We start from the raw sequence: 27,813 nt of genomic DNA on the forward strand, positions 1-27,813 counted from the left end.
GGTCTTTAATTAAATGCAACTCCTTGAATAAACCTCTTGGGCATCACATAATTCATCAAACCATCTGAGAACACCTGACTGTGAAATACCTATCCAGCCTGACAGGAGCATGCTGCATCCCTGCTTGCAGCTAACACAAGTGGGTAAGTACAGCTGCCGTAGAGGGATGGATGTAAGTAGATGACACACAGAGCGAGCGCTCTCCAGTGCTATTGCTCCTCTCCTGCTCTGAAAGCCCATGTGCCAGATCCATGAGGTTAAGAATCAGAGAACAGCTACAGTGCCAGGTATGTATGTATGCATGTAGGCTGCTGACAGAAAAGCAGGAAGAGAGCAATCAAGTTTCATAGATGAAATTTCATAGGTTTACCTGAAGTATCATTCAATACAGAGTGTAGAAGCTTCCAACTAAAAAAAGGATTAGTCCCTACATTAATGGTGATACTTCTCATTTTGATAAAAGACCAAAGAGGTAAACATAAAATTAGCCTTTATTAATGCAAAGTAGAAACACACAAATTACGTTAGAAAGTCTGTCTGCTTGTTCAACGTTTATTTGAATTCCGCAGTCTTTATATGATAGCTTCTCTCTGATCACACATAACTTTTAACTTACAGTAGTGAAATCAGTGACCTTGCAGCAATGATTTATGCATCACTTTCTGCATTGCCACACTCACTTCTGTGGATGGCCTCTGGTGAGCAGGGAACCCACATGGGTTGAGGAACTGTATAAACCAAGTAAGTTACTTTTTCACTTTGGAAGTCCTTCCACATTCTGTGCCCTGCTATTTTAATGGGTTTCAGTCACTGCAAGTCTAATAAACCAGATCTTTTTTCAGGCAGCTCTCAGTTTTACCTCATTATACTTGGTATCCTAATGTGGAAGCAGAAATGCAATTTAGTCATATCCTTGCTCTTTAAAAGCAGTGGCAAATGATTCTGTCCTGCCACATAAGAGGATGTAATGTGGGCTACTCTTCCATCAGCATACCCAGATTTGCCTGTGGACACTTTCCTTTTATGTCTATTTGCTAGACGTGTCACCTGAATGGCATATACAGTGGAAGCAGTAATATTACACACATTTCCAGGAAGATAAATCAGTCCACCATGTAAATACAAAAGTCAGCAACTGCAACTGCAGTGCTGTTTTCTACACTAACATTTCACTGAATTTGTGTCCTGCTGTATGGCTGTGTCACATGAAATCATTCTGCAAAAGCAGATGACAAATAGGTAATGGATTTTTAATATATTTACTTTTATATTATTTGTATAATTTTACAAACATTTTTAATAGATCATCATCTTGTTCCCCAATACTACTATAAATTGCTCTTAAATTGACTATCACTTCAATCTGATTTTTTTTTTTTCCCTTAACTTGGAAAGCTAATTTGGCTTTTCTACAGCTCCAAGTCTTCTGATCTTAACAAGAATATGATTTATACTCATCACTGAGTGATTATGTCACAAAACTATACTTCCAAGATTTTGTCTAGGATACACAGGTTGGAAAAGATTTGTTGCCTGATGGAATTTCTTTCCACCTAGGCTTGTAGAAGAAAGGCCTTTTCACAGTTGCCACCATGCATAATAAAAGGAAAGAGCTGTATGTCACCTAACAGGAGACTCCAAATATTTTGCTTCCACAGCAGCCAGCAGGTTGATGCTCTGACTGTAGTGGCACAGTTGACAAGCATTTGTGGGACTTAAACCATGTCATTTAAGACATGGCCTGGGGCCAATGCAAACCTGCCTGCTTTCATCCTCAGGAGCAACAGCTGGATTTTCACTTTAGGGAAAGAAGAAACTGCCCATTACACCTACTGGTAAATGGGTTGCCAGATATTTGACCATACAGCTAGCCGGATGTGGAACACCACGAGACTAAGGAGAACCAGATAATTAAACAAATCGGTTATGATTCACCTTTCTTGCTCCTTGTGAAGTATTTTAGAATTCTTACTGATGTCTGCATAGTCAGCATTTTATTTCAGCAAAGTTCAGGGAGGGAGAGGGGCCACAGTACATTTTTTGTGGGTGTTCTCACAGATTTAGGAATGGCCATACTAGTTTAATTAAAAATGAGTATCTCAGAGGGACACCAAGGATGGAGCTCAAAAGGTGAAAGCCATTATTTGTAGTTCCTGCAACTTTTTCCCAGGAACTAGCTATGAACATTTGATCCAAGTCAATAAGTGGCAATTAAAGAAACTAAGATAAATATCCAAACTTCTTCTTGTTGTTATTGGTACAACTATAATGTGGGCATCTCTATGTAATCACAGTACAGTGAACAGAGCACTATTCACAATCAGAACACAAGCATTTATCTCGGGTTGTTCTGTGGATTCATTACACTTTGGCAAGTCGCTAACTTTATGTCTTAGTTTGCACGGGCTGGAACAATAAAATCAAAGAGAAAATATCCTTCACTGCTGTGAATTTCTAGTCAGGCAGAAAGTTGAATTCCTTCTACTCAAGCAAAGTAAAATAAGAATTTCCAAATGTTCTACCAAAAAATACCCCAAACCCCCAAACTTCTGAACTTTCATTTTGCAAAAAAAAGCAGAAGACACTTAACTTAGATCTTTGTATGTGTTTCTGGAGTTCATGAAGCTATCTGAATCATTGATAGCCTACCTCTCAGGCTGTCAGGAAATCCAGAGGCCTTAGACAGCAGCATAAATTGTTGCTGGTAATATGCTGGAGTAGTTTGAAGACATCCTCATCTTTATAGACAAAATAAGGAAGTTGGGCACACTTAACCCTTACTAATGATTTTAGCAAACATAATCCAGCTGCAAGGGAAACTAACACAGCAGAAATGCAGGGCTGCCACCAAACAGCAATTAAGCAAATGAAAACAGACTGCAAAGGAGCTGGGAGGATCTGAGGATGAAAAACTCAGAGTTGGCTGCAGAGCATCTTATGATGTTTCCCAAAGTTATTAGTTGTGTTTAAAGACATAGAAAAAGCTTTCAAGAAAAACAGAAGAATGATTTAAACACTGAGCTTTCTGCTTTAAACAGGCTATTTGGAAGGGTGGGTTTTTAGTGGGGTTTTGTTGTTGTTTTTAACTATAATTAATCTAATGCCAGCATAAACTCTGTTTCTCTCTTACTGCTAAGGTTTTTTCCAATATCCAAGGTACCATTGACACATGTCTGCTTTGGAAAAGGAAGAAAAGGAAGGTTATATACTCAGACACTGGTAAGGCAGCAAAAAGAAAATAGCTTGAAAGCTTGAATACCATCCACACTGCTCTCCCCTCATTGACTGAACTTGCCATGTCATCATAGAAGACTAAGAGATTGGTCAAGCAAGATTTACCCTTGGTGAATCCATGCTGGCTTCTCCTGATGACCACCGTCTCTTATACATGCTTGGTGATGACCTCCAGAATGACCTGGCCGTTCTTAGCGATAAAGACTGATGCAAAAAAGGTATTCAGTAATTCCACCTTCTCTGTGTCTTCTGTTACCAGGACAGCCATCTGATTCAGCAGTGGCCCCACATTTTCCCTTATCTTCCTTTTGCTGCTGATATACCAGTAGTAGCCCTTCTTTTTGTCCTTGATGTCCTTTGCCAGACTAAGTGGGCCTTAGCCTTCCTTGTCACATCCCTGCATACCTTGATGGTGTTCCTATAGTCCTCTCTCTTGGCCTGTCCCTTTTTCCACATTCCATAACTTTCTTTCTTAAAATTTACTGGGAGCAGCCCACTCATCCATGAAGGTCTCCTGCCCCCTTTGCCTGATTTCAGAAGTAAAGTCTTGAAATAGTATCAAATGAAGGTTTGAAGCTGAGAGGAAAAAAAAACAACAACCAAAAGCTACAGACTACCTTGCGCCAAGTGCAGAATCTGAGGCAAGTTATATGGAAACTCACAGTAATTCACCAACATCTCAATACTCCTTTTTTAGCAAACCAGTAGTTCTGCATAGCAACTGAGGAATGGTAACCAGCACAGCCACTTTATATGTCCAAGTTTCCCATTCAGTCAAGACACTTTCTCTGGTGCGGAATCAAAAGTTGTCAAATAGCTATAAATCACGTAATGATGCTTCTTTGCTTGCATTTCAGAAAGTTAGACCAAACTAGTTCATCTGGGTCATACAGGTTTTCTTTCCACCTCAGGAAACATTTTTTCTATCTGCAACCCTTAAGAAAGATGTGACAAAATGGACTTCACAGATCAGATTTAAGTGCTCTGTTTTGGCGGTAACATGCTTTCCTGGGAGATCTAGATGGCCTGAGTTCTTAAGATTAAGCTCAAAGACAATCAGAAGTGAACAATTAGGCATATTCATTTCAGTGTACAAAAATGCCATTGAGTTTCGTATGTTTTTACTGTGACATGGATTAGCAGTTCTCATTCCCCAAAATAGTTGCATCTGTCATCATTTATGTTCCTACCGAAGTAGTCTGGTATTTCAGAACGGTTATGCCTCTCCACAACTATGTGGAAGCAAGGAACTTAAGAAGAAACAGATGAGGGAAGAACTACTCTATTTTGACTATTTGAAAGTGGCCCCAATTAAAAAGGCACAAAGCTTTCTAAAAAATAGCCTTTTCCCCAGTTTCCTGGGGAAGCAAAGCTCATTCACTTTGTCTTCTCTTTTTAATATGTTTTCAAGAATGTTTTTAATATGTTTTCAGTGCAACTACTGCCTTTTGAAATCTAATTTCCACCTCAGAAATGTCAATTTTCAAGATTTATAGATTTGTTTTACAAATTCATACAATATAATAATAATTATAATAATAATAATAAAGAACTGGAATAGGTACTTTTGCATGCTACTTAAGGAGTACGTACAAAATGGGGCAGTCTATTTCATAGCCTAATTAATAAAATACCTTTGCTAAGCAAACAAGAGCAAAAGGCAAATCTCACACATCTTTGGAAAGCAGATTAAATGGACTTTCAAAGCTATCACTGGCAACTATTGCATTTATGCACTAGATAGAAACTTATTTGTAATTGTATTTGTAATTGAAACTTATTTGTAATTGTAATTTTTTAACTATGAAACACATCAAAACAACTTGTGTAATTAAAATAGTATTAGTCTTCATTCCAGTCTTTTTATTTGCCTCCAAGTTCTTTTTCTTAGGCTTCTCTAGAAACCTAACACTCATTTCAGGATTTTCTACAATTACTAGGAGATGTTTATAGATGTTTCACCTATTGACTTATTTCTCCCCACCTTACTTAACTAAATTTCACCAGTGTGACAATAAAAATTAGCTTGCTGGAAGAAGCATGTACTAATTTCACATTTGAGCAGTGGGCCCGTATGTTCTACTCTAAAGCAAGATACTATGAGGTGTTACTTCCTTCTGACTTTATCATAGTCCATGCTTTAGTAATATTTGCATCATTGGTATAAACTCTATGTGTCCAAAGGCTCAACACTGTTGAAAAAATTATTATAGAAATAGATATAAAACTGATTTCCAAAGGAAATATTGCACTATGACTAGAAGGAAAGATTTGGAACAAACATCTGGGCACAGCTCCTCTCTCTGGAGAAACTAGAGAGCATTCTCCTGCAGCAAGAAGGGAAGCAAAGCAGTGACACCTCCTGCCTTGTCTGCTGCCATAGTCTGGGCACTCCTGCTGAATGTTTCTCCGGCACTTCTGGAGCAGACTTTTCCAAGTGATTAACAGTTTAGCTAAAACCAGGGAGCATCCCTCCATCTTCCAGTCATCTCTCATCAAATTCCCTAAAACCACACTTCTCTCCCATTTATTTTTTTCTTTTTTCATTCAAGGTCACCTTTTATCAGTATAAATCTATCATAAACAACTCGCTTCACAGACTCCTTCAACATTAGCATTCCCCATTTTTAATGCTCTGAGGCAGACATTTGTGTTACAATGTTATCTCAATCTTTTCTTGGCTATTAGTAACATTGTACCCCATGTAATAAAAAGTGAATTGAAATCTCAAGGCAGTCATGAAACCATTCATGAATTTAAGTAGAAGTCATCTTACATAGCACCATTTTGGCCAGTCAATGACAAAAATTGTTAGCTCTGTCTCAAAAAAAAAAAAAAAAAAGAAAAACGGTATTTGCAGAAAAATATGCATGTAGATTATATGCATATTAATTTTCTGTCTCATATTCCTACAGAGCCTCACCACAACTGTTCTAATTACCAATGCCGATAAAATAAAATGACACTACAATAATTTGGTTTGAGCTCTCTTTTAATAATAATCTCCTATATTCAGGCATTAATGAATTCGTCACTATCTTGCCTAGCTACCATAAACAGCTAAGGGCCGAAATTATGGATATCTTCATCTAGAGTAGACAATTAAAAACTATTGTGTTTTCTAAACACATTGCTACTGCATTAGGAAGATTATATTTTACCCTTTATGAACACAGTTTTGCTCTCCAAGATGAAATACCACTAGTGCCACTGAAATCAGTACAAAATCAGCATGAGCAAGAAAATAAGGTCTATTAGGGCCAAGTGTTTCACATTAAACATACAATTGCTGGCATAAAAACTAATTTCTCTCATGTTCATTTCCCTTAAGAAAGAACAGGATGTGACTCAACAGAATGCATTAAGTCATTTAGCAGTGCTCTGAAGCACTCTGTATTGCTAGTTTGATTCTAAAAACCATTTGAGGGACAAACTAAGACTTGATCTTATTAACGTATTAATAGTAAAAATGTTTAATTTTAGTCCACTGCAAATGCTGTCCACTGTTTAAAACACATATGCTGTGCCCCTTTAGTACTCACATACCTGTTGCTATTTTATGGTGCTAAGAACAAAACTTCCATTCAGCAACCCCTGAAATCTGCACAAAACTGTTTAAAAGCCCAAACCTGCTGAAATCCCTGCCTTTCAACAGAGAGAAATATGCCAAAAAAGTTTGAGCAACGCTGTTCTCAAAACCACTGCATGGCCTAAATGTAGATAATTCAAAACTTGGCACATCACAGACACGTCCAAAACTGAAACGCGAAGTTAATTATGCAGTAATATAGCACATGGTAGTAAAACTATATGGCAAATATGGGATCATAGAATAGTTAGGGTTGGAAAGGACCTCAAGATCATCTAGTTCCAACCCCCCTGCCATGGGCAGGGACACCTCACACTAAACCGTGTCACCCAAGGCTCTGTCCAGCCTGGCCTTGAACACCACCAGGGATGGAGCACTCACAGCTTCCCTGGGAAACCCATTACAGTGCCTCATCACTCACAGTGCAGTAAAGAACTTCCTCCTTATATCCAATCTAAACTTCCCCTGTTTAAGTTTTAGCCTGTTACCCCTTGTCCTGTCACTACAGTCCCTAAGGAAGAGTCCTTCCCCAGCATCCTTACAGGTGCCCTTCAGATACTGGAAGGCTGCTATGAGGTCTCCACGCAGCCTTCTCTTCTCCAGGCTGAACGGCCCCAACTTTCTCAGCCTGTCTTCATACAGAAGATGCTCCGGTCCCCTGAGCATCCTCGTGGCCCTCCTCTGGACTTGTTCCAACAGTTCCATGTCCTTTTTATGTTGAGGACACCAGAACTGCACACAATACTGCAAGTGAGGTCTCATGAGAGCAAAGGGGCAGGATCACCTCCTTCAGCCTGCTGGTCATGCTGCTTTTGACGCAGCCCAGAATACGGCTGGTTTCTGGTCTGCAAGCGCACACTGAAACCGGCTCATGTTCAGTTTCTCATCGACCAGCACCCCCAAGTCATTCTCTGCAGGGCTGCTCTGAATCTCTTCTTTGCCCATCCTGTAGCTGTGCCTGGGATTGCTCCGACCCAGGTGTAGGACCTTGCACTTGTCATGGTTGAACTTCATAAGGTTGGCATCAGCCCATCTCACAAGCGTGTCAAGGTCCCTCTGGATGGCATCCCTTCCCTCCAGCATATCAACCAGACCACACAGCTTAGTGTCATCGCCAAACTTGCTGAGGGCGCACTCAATCCCACTGTCCATGTCAGCGATAAAGATGTTGAACAAGACCGGTCCCAACACTGATCCCTGAGGGATACCACTCGTTACTGGTCTCCAGCTGGACATTGAGCTATTGACCACAACTCTTTGTGTGCAGCCATCCAGGCAATTCTTTATCCACCGAGTGGTCTATCCATCAAACTGATATCTCTCCAATTTAGAGAGAAGGATGTCGTGTGGGACAGTGTCAAACACTTTGCACAAGTCCAGGTAGATGACATCAACTGCTCTACCCTTGTCCATCAGTTCCGTAGCCCCATCATAGAAGGCCACCAAATTGGTCAGGCAGGATTTCCCCTTAGTGAAGCCATGCTGGCTGTCACCAAGCACCTTGTTGTTTTTCATGTGCCTTAGCATGCCTGCCAGGAGAATGTGCTCCAAGATTTTGCCAGGCACAGAGGTGAGACTGACTGGTCTGTAATTCCCTGGGTTATCCATTTTCCCCTTCTTGAAAATGGGGGTTATATTTCCCTTTCTCCAGTTGTCGGGAACTTCACCTGACTGCCATGATTGTTCAAATATGATGGGCACTGACTTAGCAACTTCATTTGCCAGCTCCTTCAGGATCCGCAGATGGATTTCATCAGGTCCCATGGACTTGTGTACGTTCAGGTTCTTAAGATGGTCTCGAACCAGATCCTCTCCTACAGTGGGCCCAAGGTCTCAATTTTCACATTCCCTGTGTCTGCCTTCCAAGACTTGGGTGGTGTGGTCAGGGCATCTGCCAGTGAAGACCGAGACAAAGAAGTCATTAAGAACCAAGTCATTATGACTCAACGTGTCTAAATTTCCCCAGAATAAAGAACTTACATATGAGGGATCAACCCTATCTGCTCCAAATAGCAAAGGACTCATCATTCTGTGATAATTTTCAGAGAACTTAAGAACCTTATGCGTGGAGGCTGCCACACTTTCTTTTGATGCAGTTCTGCTAAGAGTGACTCATCAACAGTAGCGGAGAAAGATGCATTCGGGGAGTCTAGGAGGACAGACCCTGTTTTCTGTCCCAGAAGCAAGATTTGGTGCAAATGCAGGAAAGGATGCCAAGAAATACCAGACTGGACACAGAACAGTTTTAGGAATCCTCAGAGGCTTTCCCTGCTACCATCTTATTTGCCCCTGATCTAAGCAAAGGAAGTGCTTAATCAACAGAACACTACACATCAGACTTCTTCTCACAAATATAAAATATTCTCAGGATTCCCAGTATTAAAAGAAGTACAAAGATTGGTTTCTGGCAATCCACAAATTTTGAATTTCGTATCATGCACTGCTCACTATGAGAAAAATAGGACAATCCTGCAGTTCGCAGAGCATCTATCTGGTACACTCAGGTCCATAATGAGTAGCTACAGTGTAATTACGCAGATGTAGAACAGTTATTAGCACCATCTAAGTTAAATTAGGGGATACTGAAAAACCTGAGTATCCTTTCCACTATGCATCCCTTTTATTGTGACATTTGAAGTTTTTGATTTAGAAATATTGTAATCTTGGCATCACTTCACCTAATGACTGCCTTTCACGTGCATCTTACTGCCAGTTATATCATTCCAGACAAGGCTAGTTGTTGCTGGCCAGATGACTCATCTTCAGCTGTCAGGTTTTCCACTGTAAAAAATAAATACTATAACCATTCAAAAGGGTGGGAAGATGGACAAATTATAACGTTAAGAGTAGTAGAAGTGACTTAGAATTGAAAATGTTATTAAATCTTTTTACAGCAAACAAGAGGCCTATATGCCACTGTGCTGGCTATATAACTCAGCTGAAAATGCCAGCAATCAAAATCAGCCTATTTACTTGCACTGCAGAAGACACACCTGCAACCTGACTGAATTTTTAAGGTCACATGAATTTTTCATGGTATGTTATTAAATGCATTTACACTATTTTATAAAAGCTGTACACGCCAGCTTGACTCTCCAGTTCTCAATCCTGCACAAGATTGTTTACATTTTCTAAGTTACTAAAACAAAAAGTCATCTCTACTTACTTACTTAAAGCAGCTCTGGGGAAACAAGGAAATTCTGAGGTTCAATAATGAAATGTAAACATTTTGACTGGTAGGCTTCTAATTCAAATGCAATCCACTCCAACAATAACTGAGAGTTAAATTATAGGATGACTACACAGGTGATCTCTGGTTTCAAAATTATTTTCTAGTGAACAAGTGTTATTAGTACATAAACTGTCATAACCATACATCAGGAGATGCCCTGGAGGCTGAAACATGCTTTAAAATTGTCTCTCTGAATTAGGATGAGTACATTAGCAGCTTGACCTACACCTGTCCGTACCAAGTCTGTTCTAAGATTAATTTCATTTTTTAGCATTATCAACATGACAAAATAAATCTGAGGCCTAACAGTTTTGACAGAATCCCTTTAATCTCCAATGATTTGCTAATATACTGCCAAATAAGAATTCTCCATTCTCAAAACTCATTTACTTTACACTAACATATACACTGCAAACATACTTCATTCGGTATATATATATATATTTATGTATGTGTGTATAAATATGTATCAGGGCAGTGTACCCCACCAAGGAAACACTTACAACCTCCTGATCGCCTAAATGTGTCTATGGCCACAAGAATTTCACAGACACAAAATTCCTGTGACTTCTGTACCAAAGACCATTGCTGTGCTACTAATCATTTACAGCATTGCAAACTGCTCATGCTGTGATCTCCATAACAATAATAATTGTTCAGACAAAGGTCCGTGTCATATGAGGAATGAAACAATCACCCAACTGAAAGAAGACAACCCATCAAGCCACTTAGTGCCGTCATCTGCCAAAATACTATACTATACAGCTCCCTAGACATGTATGGCATGTTCCCCCACCCCATATTTTAACATCAAGTTTTAATTACTTTTCTTTTCTGCTAAAACTCTCATCCACAGCCTGCTATATCTGCAGGCTTACAGAAGATTGTCTGGAAAGCTGTTCAGTGGAAAAGGACCTGGGAGTCCTGAGTGACGGAGCTGAATATGAGCCAGATTGTGCCCAGGCAGCCAAGAAGGCCAACAGCATCCTGGCCTGTATCAGCAATAGTGTGGTCAGCAGGACCAGGGCAGCGATCGTCCCCTTGTACTGGGCACTGATGAGGCTGCATCTCGAATCCTGTGTTCAGTTCTGGGCCCTTCACTACCAACAGAGACATTGAGGTGCTGGAGCGGGTCCAGAGAAGGGCAACGGAGCTGGTGCAGGGCCTGGAGCACAAGTGTGATGAGGAATGGCTGAGGGACCTGCAGGGGATTTAGTATGGAGAAGACTCGGGGGGAACCTTATTGCTCTCTACAGCTACTGAAAGGAGGATGGAGCCAGGAGGTGGCTGGTCTCTTCTCCGAAGTAACGAGAGATATGACAAGAGGAAATGGCCTCAAGATGCATCAGGGTATGTTTTGATTGGATTTTAGGAAAAATTTCTTCACAAAGAGAGTGGTATTAGAACAGGCTGCCCAGGGAAGTGGTGGAATCACCGTCCCTGGAAATGTTCAATAATCATATAGAAGAGACCCTTAGTGACATGGTTTAGTGGTGGACTTGGCAGTGCTGGGATAAAGGTTGGACTTGATGATCTTAAAGGTCTTTTCCAAACAAGCTAATTCTATGATTCCATCTCATAAAGCCTGAAGATTAAACTGATACATTTTAGAACAAGTTTTTTTCTTCATACTTTGACCTTATGACTGTTGCTTAGAAGACACCTCTTGTATGTCCTTTCCCTCCCTCCATCACAAAATCAAATTTCAGAATGTAAGCTCAACCTGTGTATTCTTCCCTCTTATTTTACCAAGCATTCAAAATAAAAACCATTCATCTAATCAGCTGATATCTACTGCATCACAAGACTGATAATTTCTCCAGATTTTCTGATGAAATGCCACAATATTTTATCAGCAATATGATAAAATACAGAGAAGGGCATAGGTTATATTTTTCATTTTCCAAATAAATTAAGAGCTATTGATTCTTACAAAAGAAGCTTGAAAATACAGATCTCAGGAAAACGGCTTTCACTCACTTTCCTCCAGAAGTAGCTGAAGGTGTACAAATATAGGAGTGGCAAATTCCAGAGGAACTTCAAATAGATTATTCTATTTAATCTTATTTATCATAACATGGTACTAATCCTTCCTTCCAGCCATGTATATCAAAGCTATATTTAGAGACACTGAGAAGTGCAGGCAGCTTGCAGGGAACAAAAACTCTAATCAGCCTCATTTTTTATTTATAGTGATTTTGGAACTTGCCTGCTTCCATAGCCACTCAGATGGATTCTGACATAAGTCTGAAATGACTTCTTATTTCCCAAGAGAAAAGTAATAAATTGCTGAAGCTTCCAGGCATCTCTTGAGTGGGAACTCTCAGCATAATCCAAGGGTGAAATTCTATCACTGTGAAAGTCAAAAGTCTTACTCGCATCTGAGATGCCTAGATTTCAAGCCAGTCTCCATTTCCCTGATAACTAGCAAGAGCTTATAAATCACTGCATTCTGCAACACTTTCAAGCATAAATCTGGGGTTAGGGTACAAAAATACATACTTAATAACTATTTTAATTATCAAGGAAATATTAAATCACTATCAGCTATTTCTTAATCAATTTCACAACAGGATGAGAATATGAACGTACAGCTGCACCAAAAGGATATTTGTCAAAGAAATCTGTTTGCAAACATGACTTCTAAAGAGCAATTGCTATTTTAAACCTTAGGAAAATGAAATCTATTAGAAATTAGAGATTAAGAACTTTATTTTCCCTCACATCCAACTGAACAAAGACTGTAGGAAGCAGCAGCATGGTGGTGATAGTTCTAGAACTGTCAGATTCCCATTATGGTAGAAACATATATATAAACAGTAAGCTTAAATGTACTTTTAGTTTCAAGTACAGATGTTTGTTTCTTATTTAGGTATAAGAAAATGCTTGTATGTACCCTATATGTAACACTAAGATAAACTGGGTTTTATTCTATGGTTTATGTAACAGACAGCAAAAATTAAAAGGTAATACAACTGTTGGTCCAGGATATTCACCATGTGAGATTAACGCTGCCTCACACAACCCTCTGCAAACATCTTTCAAATGAGAAGTATTGAAGTACATCCCTTTTTATCTTTTCACTGAGAAAAACATTTTCCTTGCGATTCTTTCTGAAAATAATACACATTTCCCAGGAGGCTGTTGTATAGCTTCTTTCTTATTTTCTTTTGTTCAAAGGAGCCAGTATATAAGATGCAAAGACAAGACCCTGGTCTGGAAATAATGCTCAGACACCTCCTGCTGAAGACACACATCTTGGTTTCTGCATGAGAAGCAATATAAAGATTTCCTACAGGCAAAATTACAAAGAATGCTTCTTTAAAGCATGTCTTCAAAAGTCAGTCTGCTACAAAACCTGAATCCTACTCTTGGATGGAGAGGGAAGCTTCCCTCCTTCCAGTATCCTCAGGCTTAGAGATACCAGGCCTTCTCCTCTCCGTTTCCTCTCACAGGGATTGCCAGCTCACACATTGCAATACTTCATATTGCAGTGCTAGACATTATTACAAAAGAAATTTCTGGCAATTTCATCCTCAGTATTGGACTTGGCAAAGAGGAAAAGTTTTCTTCACAGCTAAATACCTGTTCACCCATTATCCCTTGGGTATGCATCTGACCAATTCCCCTGCAAGTGCTAAAACAAAAAGTAAACCTGATAAAAGACAAGGAGGAAGGGAAAAAAAAAAAAAGAAAAAGAATTCATCATTTTAGAAAATTTGGTGGGGTCAACACAACAATGAGAAGCTGCTGTGTTATCACAATAGATTCCTTAGACATGAAGCTACTGACCCTGTGCATCCTGCATGTACTTATATATACAAGAGAATCTGTAGTGGGTAGATGCTCTATTTAGGCAAGTGTGACCCATCTGTAACCATGGGAGGGAGTCTGGCAGGGAGTTCTGGAGTTCCTTGCTGGAATCTAGCCAGGGCACTGCAATTACCAACTCTTCTCTTCTGAAAATCAGTCAGAGAACTCTGGTATCATACGTAAAGGACATTGAAGGACATTAAACAACTAGAAAATGATTTTCCTCTGCTTTGTTCTTTGCAGGCTTATTTGTACCCAAAGGAGGTATGTGTAAAACTCCTACCTTTCTAAGATGACAAATTTGTATATCAATTTTGTGCAAGTATTAAGAACTATAAAGGCATAATGCAACTGCAATTCCAGTCTTTAGATTGGAATAACCTACAACTCTTTTCACAACCATATGGCGAGTCTCATTACTACCTTCAAATAAAGAACATCCCACAGAATTAATATTTCTTTAAAATTTTAGAGAATTGTAACTCTAAAATCTCTAAACATCTAAAACTAGAAACTAAAATAAACCAATATCAAAAAGATCAAAAAGTGGCAGTCTGATACTGACAAAATTTATGTTTCTCATTAAATATTATCCACCAAGGTGTTTTAGTGGTATATCAATAGACAACAGGAAACAGTTCACAGAAGGAAAGCACTTTGAAGTTCACTCCTTAGGCTTTGCTTCTGCCAGGTTGCACATGTCTCTAAGTACAGAACACAGACACAGGGTACATGGATTCCCTGCCTTTTCATGGCTATGTTACTGAAGTGAAGGGCTGTTCAGCCTGATTTCTGTGCATACAGCACTTCTCTGCAAATACCAAAGAACAGCATACACTGCTGCCACCTCCGCTGCTCAGGCACATCTTTTGTTTCACACAGAAACTGTTTGGAAAAGATGAGTTTGCAGTAAGAGTAGTGAATTTATTTCTCATTCGTTGGAGACTAAAAGCAGACTGTTTTGCAACCCAGCTTTGAAACTGCATGAAAGTAATAGCTGTAAAGCTGACTTACTCTTTCATTTCACATCAAAACTTCTACAGAGTAAATGGTTATTTCATGAGCTCCCCAGATTGCAATGGAAGACATGTCATGAGTGGGAGTTAGCTTGGAGAAAAAGGCCACATTCTCTCTTGGCTGCTAAGCAGAGGTTATGAAATAAGTTGATACGTTCCTTCAGAAATACATGTTTTCCTGCTCATATAACCTGAAACCCCCTGTCTTGCTCTCTTAAGACATACAGTATTTCTGCCTTCTGCTTTTCAGTTGGAGGAGAGAATCTACCTGATTTGATAGGATACCAACGTCATAGAACAGTTTGAGTTGGAAAGGACCTTAAGATCCTCTAGTTCCAACCCCCCTGCCATGGGCAGGGACGCTTCACACTAGACCATGCCACCCAAGGCTCTGTCCAACCTGGCCTTCAACACCATCAGGGATGGAGCATTTACCACTTATTTGGGCAACTTGTTCCAGTGCCTCACCATCCTCACAGTAAAGAGCTTCTTACTTGTATGTAACCTGAACTTCCCTGTTTAAGTTTAAACCCATTACTCCTTGTCCTATTGCTACAGTCCCTGATGAAGAGTCATTCTCTAGCATCCTTGCAGAGCCCTTCAGATACTGGAAGGCTGCTATGAGGTCCCCACGCAGCCTTCTCTTCTCCAGGCTGAACAGCCCCAACTTTCTCAGCCTGTCTTCATATGGGAGGTGCTCGAGCCTCCTGATCATCCTCATGGCCTCCTCCAGACTTGCTCCAACAGCTCCACATCCTTCTTCTTAGGGACACCAGAACTGCACACAGTACTCCAGGTGAGGTCTCTCAAGAGCAGAGTAGAGGGGCAGGATCACCTCCTTTAACCTGCTGGTCACGCTCCTTTTGATGCAGCCCAGGATATGGTTGGCTTTCTGGGCTGCGAGCACACATTGAAGCCAGCTCATGTTAAATTTCTCACCAACCAGTACCCACAAGTCCTTCTCTGCAGAGCTGCTCTGAATCATTAATCCACTCAATCTGTAGTTGTGCCTGGGATTGCCCTAAGCCAAGTGTAGGTTCTTGCTCTTGGCTTTCTCAATGGAGAAAGACTTCCAACTGAAAGCAGTTTATTCAGAGGTGCAATAAACATCTCTGCAGCCATCCCCACTCCACATTGTGCCCTGAGCACTTGCACTGTCTGCAGGTCCCTTTCCCCACAGCAGCCCCGGACAAACACCCTGCCTGCTCTAGCCACCTGAGGCTTGGCTGTCCCCACTGCAGGGCCAACTGCAGTGCCAATCATCTCCTCAACTGGTACAATTCATACAGCAGTATTTTTAGGCAATGCAAAACACTCCACGTTCCCTTAAAAACTGCAAGGGAAATTGCAGTGGATTTAAATTCCATTCAGAAGCCGGTCAGACAATGCCTAGCTAAGAACTTTATCAGCTACTGCAAGCAAGACACATCTTTTTCTTATATTATAAATGTAATTTAGAAACCAAAACTTTAAAAGAAAGCATCTACTTTTTTCAGTCTGGTTACAAAAGATGACGTCATTGGGCGTGGATGGAAGCTTGTAGCTGGATTTGCACAGACTGCTCACAAATGCTGTTTTACCCACACAGTGTTAAGCCTTATGGAGTGGAAAGTATTTTCCAAATCAGAAAGCCTTTATAGTGTACTGTATATGTTGCAGGGGCTCTTAAAATTGCTTCCAGACAGTGCTATTTTTACAATTCCATCACAAAAGCAAAGCCTGTCCTACAGATCTATTACCTTCGTACAGCTTTAGATGAGAAATGCATGTCTTGTAAGTCAACTGATGGCCAAACTGCTGAAGGAAAATTTAGATGCACGTTTAGATAAAACATCAAGGAGGTTAGGACAGGAATTCTGAAAGTCCTCTCAGATACTCACTTTTACTGTTTGTGGGAACTGTGCATCTTGACTTCTGGCAGTGATTTGTTGATTCTTTTTCTCAGCAAGCTGATCAAAAGTGACTCTCAGTGCAGCAGTTGCACAAATGAAACAAAACCAAAAAGCACTGACTTCTACTTGCATGCATAAAAGGGCAAGTGAAGTGTACTGAGAGAGGACCAGGCAGGCAGACACTGCAAGTGACTTTGTTGTTCTTTGAATCATAGCATAATAGAATGCCAGGATGGAAGGGACCTCAAGGATCATCTGGTCCAACCTTTCCAGGCAAGCATGACCTAGACTACATGTCCCAGCACCCTGTCCAGTCAAATCTTAAAATGTCCAGTGTTGGGGAGCCCAAAACTTCCCTGGGGAGATTATTCCATGGCTCATTGTTCTCATGGTGAGAAATTTTCCTCTTGATTAGCCGGAGGCAGAATGAGAGCCTATGGCACCCATATGAACGACCCATACAGCCTGTAAGTCCTTACAGTATGTTTTTTGCATAGTTAAACTCTCTCAAGCTGTTCCCTGTGTTTGAGAAAAGAATGACCAGAAAGATTTCTTTTAGTGAGGTTGGGAAGTCCTGCATTCTTTGAAGGGAGTGAAAGGGTTCCCAGCCTTGTTATGATCCCTTCATTACTGTTTAACTTGATCTGAGGTGACTGAATTTTCCTACTGTTTTTTATAAAGCAATACTGCAGATCTGCATGGGAGTCTTGAAGTTCCCCTTCCACCAACCTCTCAGAACTCCATCTGGTGTTACCACTAAGCAGTAACATACGGCATTTCTGCACAGCAATAACCTGGAACTACTGCTGAGACCTGGCAGAAGGAGAGTTGTATTCACAATATTAATTTCCTTCCATGTAGTTTCCACTACATAATACATAGATAGGCCTTTGTCTAGCATACCAAAGCGATGCTCCATGCAGCTTTTCATAGACCAAGCAAAAGGAGACCTTTTACTCATCTCTAGAGTATATAAGGAAACACAAGCTAGGGCAAAATGCCAGGCATCACAAAAAACTGAAACCACTACCCATATGGGTTTTCAGTGTGTTACATCAAAGGCACATAATTTACAGTTTAACTTTGAGAAGTAGATTGCTAATACCTAGTATATAAGCAGGGAACCAAAGTAATTTGCAAGTGCCTTTTTAAACTTTCTTCTGGCGGCTATAAAGTTAGCTGTCAGCAGATTTCACACAGTAAGTGAATAAGCATTACAAGGCTACAACAGTTCCCATACCCCTGTCAAGAAGAGTGGGGGAAGCACTGCTTTGGTGGGATTTGACACTGTATTCACCACTGCATTCCCTTCTGTGGTCTCCACATTTCTAATTATGCAGTATGAACACTTCTCATCCTACAAGTGTGAGTATTTATTAAACGTTTCCAGGCTAAAAAGATATATCTAAAAATATCTACTAAATTTCACTTTACCAGGGATGTTTGAAGAAATATGTTGTTTACAGTTCAACCCACTCTGAAACTCTAACTCTAAATACAGGCAAAACTGTTGATTTCTTAACTTAATCTAAAAAGAGCAATTGTACCTCAGACTCTTAGGAAGTGTATTTTTTTATAAATATATTGAAGGTCTGGCACAGGGAAACACAAGATTTGGCCACCATAAACTTTCAGATTCTTATTCAAAACAGCATAACGTGGGTTTAAAACATATAAAAACTTCAGATTTTGGTTTATGGTTCTTTGGGGGGGTTTGGTTGAATTTTTTTGGGGGGGTGTTTATATTAATTTATTTATTAAAACTATAGAACAATCATGTCAACATTTCAGGTGGTCTGGAGGTTTTTTATTATTGGGGGTGGGATTTTACCTACACCTCTCATACAAATTCTTTCATACTTTTTCATCAGTGTAATTCTTTAAATTGCTTTGGATCCTTCACCACATTTTATTACACATTTTCATGCCTAATGCTTTAAGAATCCACAAACAAAGCTGCATTCCTAATGCAGCAGTCATTGCACAAGCATGGAGGGAGCCATGCAGCCCTTTCCCAATACTCAGAAGTACTCCGAGAAGTTTTTAAAGAATAGGATTTCAGTGTTCAACTACAGTTGAGTATGAATGGGAATACCTCACTATACAGCTGTGAAAAATCTTCCCCATAAAACACAGCATAATTCAGACTCACTGTAGAAATAATAGTCATCCATTTCCAAAGAACACCATCTATTGTTTAGAATAAAATGTCCTAAAACCAAACTTGATTTCCATCATATTTTATAGGACTTTTCCATAAAACATTAGAGAATGCAAAAATCAGTCTTCTAGCCTAACAAATAAGAGGGAAATGGTTAAGTGAAAAAAAAACACTTTTCTCTGCTACATAACTTAGTAAAGAGTCTAAACTACTTGATGAGAATCACAGCTAAGAAAAAAACCACACATCTGTACAGCATGGAAAAACATTAATCCCACAGTGACATACTGCAATGCTTTAAGTGCCTGCTAGGCAGAATTCCAAAGTGAGGAGAGAGGGAATAAAAGAACATGAATTCAAAATTCATAAGCATAACATTTGAAATTTTCTGTTTCATATAGAACAAATACAGAACTAGTCCAACCCTACAAACTTTCTAGCAGGCAGACATTGCAAGCACCAAAAAAACATTGTTACTAGTTACTGATTATATACAGTTTTTACCACTGATTCTTCCCTGTTCTTTCAAACAACTGACTGATTTAGCAGCCCCAGAGGCATGGTGAATTCGCCTATGGAGTTTTCGTGTGTCACGCTCCTGATTCACAAGCTTCAGATGTTGTCCTGCAAAAGCTTCTATTTCCAACACTTTAATAGAAAAAACAAAACACAAAGTTTCATCAAGCCGTTAGAGGATTGTGTGCAATGAAAAAGCCCATCTAATCAAGTCCTTGCTGGACGCATGAATGTTGTAAACCCACTACGTTAATGGGTGGTAACTGACACCTCCAATGAGTTTTAGTGTAGAGCAGGGAAGCAAGCTCACATTTTATCCCTTTGGCTTGTAATTGTTGCACTGTATAATCCCATAGTACCATAGCAGCTGGATTAGTATCTCTGGGTCAGAGCTGACTACTATGAGAATGAAGAAGGGGAAACATTTTAAGATATCTCTGAGATTTAAAAAAACTGCAATGGCATTTTCTCCACAAGAAGAAAGCTTATTTTTTTATGACTCCAGCAGAACAAAGTCTTAAAACTTACAGGCTCAATGCTATTTATGATCAGTACATTTCCATGAACAGCCCCATACATTCAGTCATACAGAGAAGGATGAAGGATTCTTGGCTACTGTATAAATAATAGCAGAAATGGCATTAGTTGCAAATATAAAGCCACTTTTTTCTTAAAGTTGTGCTATAATGGGTTGCTGTATCTTTTTAAAGTTTTCTGGTTTTACCATTGTCAGTTGTTCTTAAGACACATCATGCAGCCAGAGGCTTGCTAAGAAACTGGCCTATTAAAAAAAAAAACCCAATCTCTCAAGTAACTGCAGTTCCTCTAGTGTTTAAAAGACAGCAAATTTTAACAGGGTGGGATTTAGTATAGAAAGGCTTATTTAACAGTGGAATAATGCAACTCAATGCTGGCTGTGATAATGAAATGCATGTTTTTAATTTTAAGATACAGATATTTATTTTAAACCAATTTTGAGAGCTGGTTTTGTTTAGCAGTGCTCCAGATCAGTGACTCTTCTCTCACCCACCCCATGGAAGCAAAGCTAGAAGAATGCTGTAGGTACTGTAAATACAGAAAGGCAACAGTGCCCTTGGATCTACTCAGTGAAGTATTTGTTAAATGTGTTAAAATATTCAATTTTAACTGGAAAAGGTAAAAAAAATAAAAAAAAATAATTTTAGCAATGTAAGGCAGGTAATCCTTCACAGAAATTGAGTTCTAGACATTCCAGAAGCTGGCAGTACTAAGTATCAGTAACTCGGCCTCTGTAACAGCATTTCTATTGCACACACTGATGGAGTCTTAAATATTCTGGCCAACCTGATCTAGATGAAGATGTCCCTGCTCATTGCAGGGGGCTTGGACTAGATGACCTTTTGGGGTCCCTTCCAACCCAAAATATTCTATGATTCTATGGTTTTAAGAATAAAATAAGAATCACAAAGTATTTCTGCTAGTTACTGCATATAATCCCTTCTTCAGAATACTCTATCTAAAGACTCTCAGATCCAGCCTTTTCCACTAAAAAAACTTCTTTCTTGCCAAGATGATCAAATCTATTGATAAAAATAAAACTTCCAGTTCCAACATTATTTCTAAAAAATCATATATTTTGTCTCCAAACAAGTGAGGCTTTCCTTCTGTACTGACTGTTGCATAGATATGTGCATGCACAGAGGACAACTTCCAGAACTTGGATCTAGAGACCTGCTGCATTTACACCACACAATGTAACCATCATTGTGATTGTTAAACCTTTATCATAGCAGATGGGAATACTTTTTTACATGAAGTGTGGTTTTATTTCGCTGGATTTTGGATGTGGAAGGACAGTGCAGCAACCGGGGCTCATGTGGGGCCAGAAACAGTGAAGGGACTAAAACACAAACTTGCTGGGAAAGGAAACTCTGGCCAAATGCTCAGCTACAGCCTGACTGCCCAGACAGACCCAGGCAGGTTTTACAAAAGTCCGGGTGACTGGTCCAACCTGAGCAATTACACACAGTGCAGTGGCACTCTGGTGTTCAAAACCAGAACGAAGCTAAAATCAACAATTCTCATGCTATAAACTCTTTCAGAAGGGGAAAAAAACCCCACAAAACAACATTCAACACATAGGTTTTTGTTGCCTAACTGTCTTTAAGATCTGCCTTAGGCGTCTTACATGAATATTAAGATGGATAAATACCTCAAATAACCTGGCTTTAACTACCCTATGATTCTAAATCTCAAGTAATGACTTTGCTTATTTGTCTGTGAAGGTATGAAAATTATGAAAAATACAAAAAATTAGCAAAATTTAAAAAAAAACAACACAAAACCTCATAAATTATCAAATAACACAAGATTCAGATTTATTTTTGCAAGAAATCGTGTTCTTTCTTGGAGTAACTTAAAAGGTATTTTAAGCTGAGATACAGTTTATGGAAGCTCTGAACAGGAACATGATACTGGATGACCTGGACAAAGCTGTCTTACAGAGGCCTATTACTGAAACTCATTAGCTTCCCCAAAATATGGGAAGCTAATGCTGATGCTACAGCTTCCTAGCTACACTTAGTTACCAGAGATCTGGTAGGGACGCACCCACAGCCCATAGAGTAATGGATGTTCTTGTGTGGAGAAATCTACTTGTTCCAGTTCTCAGCACCACAGCCTTGGTTAGTCGTGTTACCTGCACTGAGGTAGTTAAACATAACAAAACATTATTTTCTGTAACCGGTTTTCAACCAAGAGTTATTATCAGAAATGCTGTATGAGAATTAACTCTCCACCTAATGTTTACTATATTCCTGGTGGTTTTCTGGACCTGTAAAAACCTCATGCACTGGCTGTATACTTTACTCAGACTTCTTTTTTTGCAAACAGATGACTATCTTCCCACTGTTTAACACAGAGGTTTTGCGATCAAACAGTTCCACATATCAGCATGGCCAAATTTCTTTTCCAAAATACAATCTGTGCAAACTGACACATTAAATTGGGCTGAACATGGGGGCAATGTATGGAGTGCCAGACAAATGTCACACTGCATAGCCTGGTGTACACAGAGACAAGTGACAGCCAGGAGGTACCTTGCTCTTTTTGCTAGCTGCTTCGAACGCCAACTTGTCAAACAGAATTTCCTAACAGGGAAAAGGAAATGAACTGCCACATGAAGATCCCAGTAAGAAGCACAGATTTAGTCAACTAACTTAATTTATGTTAAACAGAATTCTTTCATATTCTTGAAGCTGAACTGCAAAAAAAATCACTGTTCTGTAACTGAAGGAATGGAAAAATGTTAAGAAAGACAGGATTGGACAAGACTTGTGAGTCATTACAGAGCTATCCAAAGGGATACAGAGGTCATCCACTAGCTAGAACGTGGGCTGAAACAGTCACTGATTTATTTTCCAAGAATCCAAATAAGAGGCACTCTCAGGGGAGCACAAGACAAGAGACTTTGCCATGACTGCAGCTACAAAGAGATGACTACAGTTAAGAAATTCTGGCAAATGTTAGTGGTTACAGTAGTAAGACAGTGCTGTACTTAGAAACCTTTGAGAATGCAAGCACTGATAGGGAAGCAAGACATTACAATAGCATAACTGGTTTGTGTTACTAAATTTATTAATTGATTTATTCATATACATTCTTATCAAAGATCTAGACTTAGTGCCTTGAGCGCATTTTATGACTGAGTGTTCGAAAGTAGCTTTGAACATCCCCCTCAGTAACAGAGTTAGTGGATATTCCTTGCTAGGAAGAAATATAGTTCATGTTACGTTTACTACTGTTTACCTCCCCCTCTCATTCCACAGAAGTGGTGAACTCCAATTACTGTTTTCAGACTAGTGAAAAAGACAAACATGTAGGACTACTTGATAAAATGAAAAATTAAGAATATAAAATTTGATGATACTATAAACCAACATTTCTGCTTTAGGTTATGGATCAGCCTGAACTAGGTTTAATGCAAGAAGTTACAAGTTTATTAAATATATTATTAATTTAAAATGAAACCAATAAAACCCCCAATTCTAGGGGTCTAGATTATTTAACTTAATTGTACAATATGCTCTCCAATTTAGAGACAAGGATGTCATGTGGGACAGTGTCAAACGCTTTGCACGAGTCCAGGTAGATGACATCAACTGCTCTACCCTTGTCCATCAGTTCCGTAGCCCCATCATAGAAGGCCACCAAATTAGTCAGGCAGGATTTCCCCTTAGTGAAGCCATGATGGCTGTCACCAAGCACCTTGTTGTTTTTCATGTGCCTTAGCATGCCTGCCAGGAGAATGTGCTCCAAGATTTTGCCAGGCACAGAGGTGAGACTGACTGGTCTGTAGTTCCCCAGGTCTTCCATTTTCCCCTTCTTGAAAATGGGGGTTATATTTCCTTTTTTCCAGTTGTTGGGAACTTCACCTGACTGCCATGATTTTTCAAATCTGATGGCCAGTGGCTTAGCAACTTCATTTGCCAGCTCCTTCAGGACCCGCAGATGGATTTCATCAGGTCCCATGGACTTGTGCACGTTCAGGTTCTTAAGATGATCTAGAACCAGATCCTCTCCTACAGTGGGCCCAAGGTCTTCATTTTCACAGTCCCTGTGTCTGCTTTCCAAGACTTGTGTGGTGTGGTCAGAGCATTTGCCAGTGAAGAGTGAGGCAAAGAAGTCATTAAGATCCTCAGCCTTCTCCAAATCCAGAGTAGCCAATTCTCCTGACAGCTTTCAGAGAGGGCCCACGTTGTCCCTAGTCTGTCTTTTATTCACAATGTACCTATAGAATCCCTTCCTGTTACCTTTTACATCCCTAGCCAAGTTTAATTCAAACTGGGCCTTAGCTTTCCTAATCTGGTCCCTAGCTTCCCAGACAACATCCCTGTATTCTTCCCAGGCTGCCTGTCCTTGCTTCCACCTTTTATAAGCCTCTTTTTTCCCTTGAAGTTTCCTCAGCATCTCCTTGTCCATTCAAGGTCTCCTGGCCCTCCTGCCACACTTCCTTCTAGTCGGGATGCAACACTCCTGAGCTTGTAGCAGGTGAACTTTGAATATCAGCCAACAGTCTTGGGCCCCCCTGCCCTCCAGGGCTATATCCCATGGAACCTTATTAAGCAGGTTCCTGAAGAGGCCAAAGTCTGCTCTCTTGAAGTCCAGGGCAGTGAGCTTGTTGCATGCTCTTCTCACTGTCCTGAGGATCTCGAACTTGACCATCTCATGATTGCTACAACCAAGGCTGCACTGGAGCGTCACATTTCCAACCATAAATTTATTTTTATTTATGAGTGACATAAGGCTGAAAAAAAAAAACAAACATGCAATTTGTGTTGTACAAGCTGATGACATACAAAAGTACAGCTAAAAAGGGATTAAGTCTATAATTCCATGAAGTAACCTTCTGTCAGCTGATTTTGTCACAATCCTGTCTACACCAAACTCGTAATGGACATTATTTGCATGTTCAAAACTCAGTTTTGTGCAACATATTTACCTGATTTATCATCCGTAAGTAGAAAGAACGGAACTGATGGACAAGGGTAAAGCAGTTGATGTCATCTACCTGGACTTATGCAAAGTGTTCAACACTGTGCCACAGGACATCCTTGTCTCTAAATTGGAGAGACATCAATTTGATAGGTGGACCACTTAGTCGATAAAGAACTGGCTGAATGGCCGCATGCAAAGAGTCGTGGTCAATGGCTCAATGTCCAGCTGAAGACCGGTAATGAGTGGTGTCCCTCAGGGATCGGTGTTGGGACCAGTCTTGTTTGACATCTTCGTCACTGACATGGACAGTGGGATTGAGTGCACCCTCAGCAAGTTTGCCAATGACACCAAGCTGTGTGGTTCGGTCGATACGCTACAGTGAAGGGATGCCATCCAGAGGGACCTCGACACGCTTGTGAGGTGGGCTGATGCCAAGCTTATGAAGTTCAACCACGAGAAGTGCAAGGTCCTACACCTGGGTCGGAGCAATGCCAGGCACAGCTACAGGTTGGACAAAGGTGAGATTCAGAGCAGCCCTGCGGAGAATGACTTGGGGGTGCTGGTCGATGAGAAACTGAACATGTGTTCAGTGTGCGCTTGCAGACCAGAAATCAGCCGTATTCTGGGTTGCATCAAAAGGAGCGTGACCAGCAGGTCGAAGGAGGCGATCCTGCCCCTCTACTCTGCTCTTGTGAGACCTCACTTGCAGTATTGTGTGCAGTTCTGGTGTCCTCAACATAAAAAGGACATGAAACTGTTGGAACAAGTCCAGAGGAGGGCCACGAGGATGATCAGGGGACTGGAGCATTTTCCGCATGAAGCTAGGCTGAGGAAGTTGGGGCTGTTCAGCCTGGAGAAGAGAAGGCTGTGTGGAGACCTCATAGCAGGCTTCCAGTACCTGAAGGGGGCCTATAGGGATGCTGGGGAGGGACTATTCATTAGGGACTGTAGTGACAGGACAAGGGGTAACGGGTTAAAACTTAAACAGGGGAAGTTTAGATTGGATATAAGGAGGAAATTCTTTCCTGTTAGGGTGGTGAGGCACTGGAATGGGTTGCCCATGGAGGTTTTGAATGCTCCATCCCTGGCGTTGTTCAGGGCCAGGTTGGACAGAGCGTTGGGTGACATGGTTTACTGTGAGGTGTCCCTATCCATGGCAGGGAGTTGGAACCAGATGATCTTCAGGTCCTTTCCAACAAGCACCATGTTTTGCTTTTGCTTACTGCTCTGAAAGTGTTCTGATCTCAGTAGCATTTTCCAGGTGTTGCTAAAGGAAGGGCTGGGCCACAGTAGCTGTGCTAAAGGTGACCAAGATTTGAGAGGTTTCTTGGTGCTTCCATTGCTTCATAGACTGCTCTCTCTCTGCTTGCCTCAGATGCTTGTCTTATCACTGATTATTGTTTGATGCAGGCTTTAACTCAAAAGTAAGGAGAAAAAAAAAACCAAAGTTATGACTAGGCTCTCTAACCACCCATGATTAAAACTTCATGTTGAACCATTAAAGCAGAGGTAGCATTTTGCAGCCACAACCATTTTTCCTTTGGAAGATAACTTATGTCACTACCTTTTAACATTTTTAATGGAGTATGTATTTTAAATGGGGAAACTAATCACAAAACCATGTAAAATCACTATGCCAGATGTCAATATAGTAGAAGAGGAATCCCAGAGATATAACAGACTGGAAACCACAGTTCATCTAGGAAACCAACCTGGAAAACATGACTAGTGCTGTGGGTAATGCTGGAGTTCAAATATCTGTCTTTTCTCCCAGAAAAGAAAAAACCCACACCCTGGAATTTTTTAGAGCTACGTATATCAATCCATGCTCTGAAAATGCTGAGAACTTTAATGTGCCATTTTCTGTCTGCATTTTAAGTAACCTCACTCTGAGTGCAGACATGACCCTTCATTTTTTGTCTAGAAAAGATGACTAATATGATTTTAGATAGAAATGTGCAGTTTTGAAAATATTATCCTGTGTTTTGCATCAACTGTCCACACCAAGATGGGAAATATTGATCTTTGCAGCAGTCTGCTGCACACAAATAGATTCATTAAGGAACTCTGCACCCTGAGCCAAAAATAGGCAAGAAGAGAGTCATCAGCCCTCACGTTCGGAAAGCCGAGTCCTGCTGTCATTACTTGCAACACAAGTGTGTGTGTGAAAATCCTAGAAAACAGCACAATACTTATAAAGGGGCATTCTTCTGTCTGACTTCCACCGGTGATTAGATTTATGATCTGAGAGACAAGTTGTTCACTTGCATGAAAATCAAAAGGATATAAAAATAGCTAGAAAGCTCTTAAGCTGCAATAGGATTTGGATTGGTGTCACTGAATTAGAGGATGACAAAATAAATTGTGCACTGCACCTTTTTCCCTGGACAAAGTGCACAAAAAAAACAAACATGCAAATAAGAGGTCTTCAGGTTTTTTTAGTAAAGCAAGACAATCCTTACTGAAAGACAACTCCTTTCAGTGATCAAAGTATAACCTCATCTCTCAAAGCATTATTAAAATACCATTCCCATAACATCAGTTGGTCTTACTAACATCAACCAGGAAAATTCGAGCAAATGGAGTATTTAATTTGCAGGCTTACTACACAGCTAGAAATACACTATCAGGTTGTAATTCTTCAAGGATAATAAGCTGTAATGTGTGTTGTGGCTACTTCTTGGCTTCTATGTATTTCTAAAATAGACCAGTATTTCCATTTTTTAACCAAGTTATTACCGCTTTAACATATGTTATGTTACTGCTGTCAGAATATACTTAAACAACTGATAACTTATTTTGTGGAAGGACTCGGAAGTACCAGTCAAAGATTATGCCATAACAGCATTATGGTCAGAATAGGAAATAGTAACAGAGAGTGCGTG

The 27,813-nt window shown here is 40.1% G+C and overlaps 1 protein-coding gene across 4 annotated transcripts in view; it reads right to left on the reverse strand.

Moving 5' to 3' along the window:
• Positions 1 to 8,644: 8,644 nt before the first annotated feature.
• The window catches only part of LOC136009721 (uncharacterized), a 54,889-nt gene continuing 35,720 nt past the window's right edge, over positions 8,645 to 27,813 (reverse strand). Inside the window, exons 5-6 of one of the 4 annotated variants that reach the window (XM_065669890.1) lie at positions 24,933 to 26,345; positions 24,018 to 24,737 (exon numbers count right to left, since the gene is read on the reverse strand). The gene's annotated coding sequence lies outside the window, so the exon portion shown is untranslated. Of the gene's footprint in view, positions 8,715 to 24,017; positions 26,346 to 27,813 lie in introns of those variants that run through there. The other 3 variants (XM_065669891.1, XM_065669889.1, XM_065669888.1) reach the window with 3 other exon arrangements.

The sequence above is a fragment of the Lathamus discolor genome, chromosome 3 (genome assembly GCF_037157495.1).
Source record: "Lathamus discolor isolate bLatDis1 chromosome 3, bLatDis1.hap1, whole genome shotgun sequence".
Taxonomy (NCBI): domain Eukaryota; kingdom Metazoa; phylum Chordata; class Aves; order Psittaciformes; family Psittacidae; genus Lathamus; species Lathamus discolor.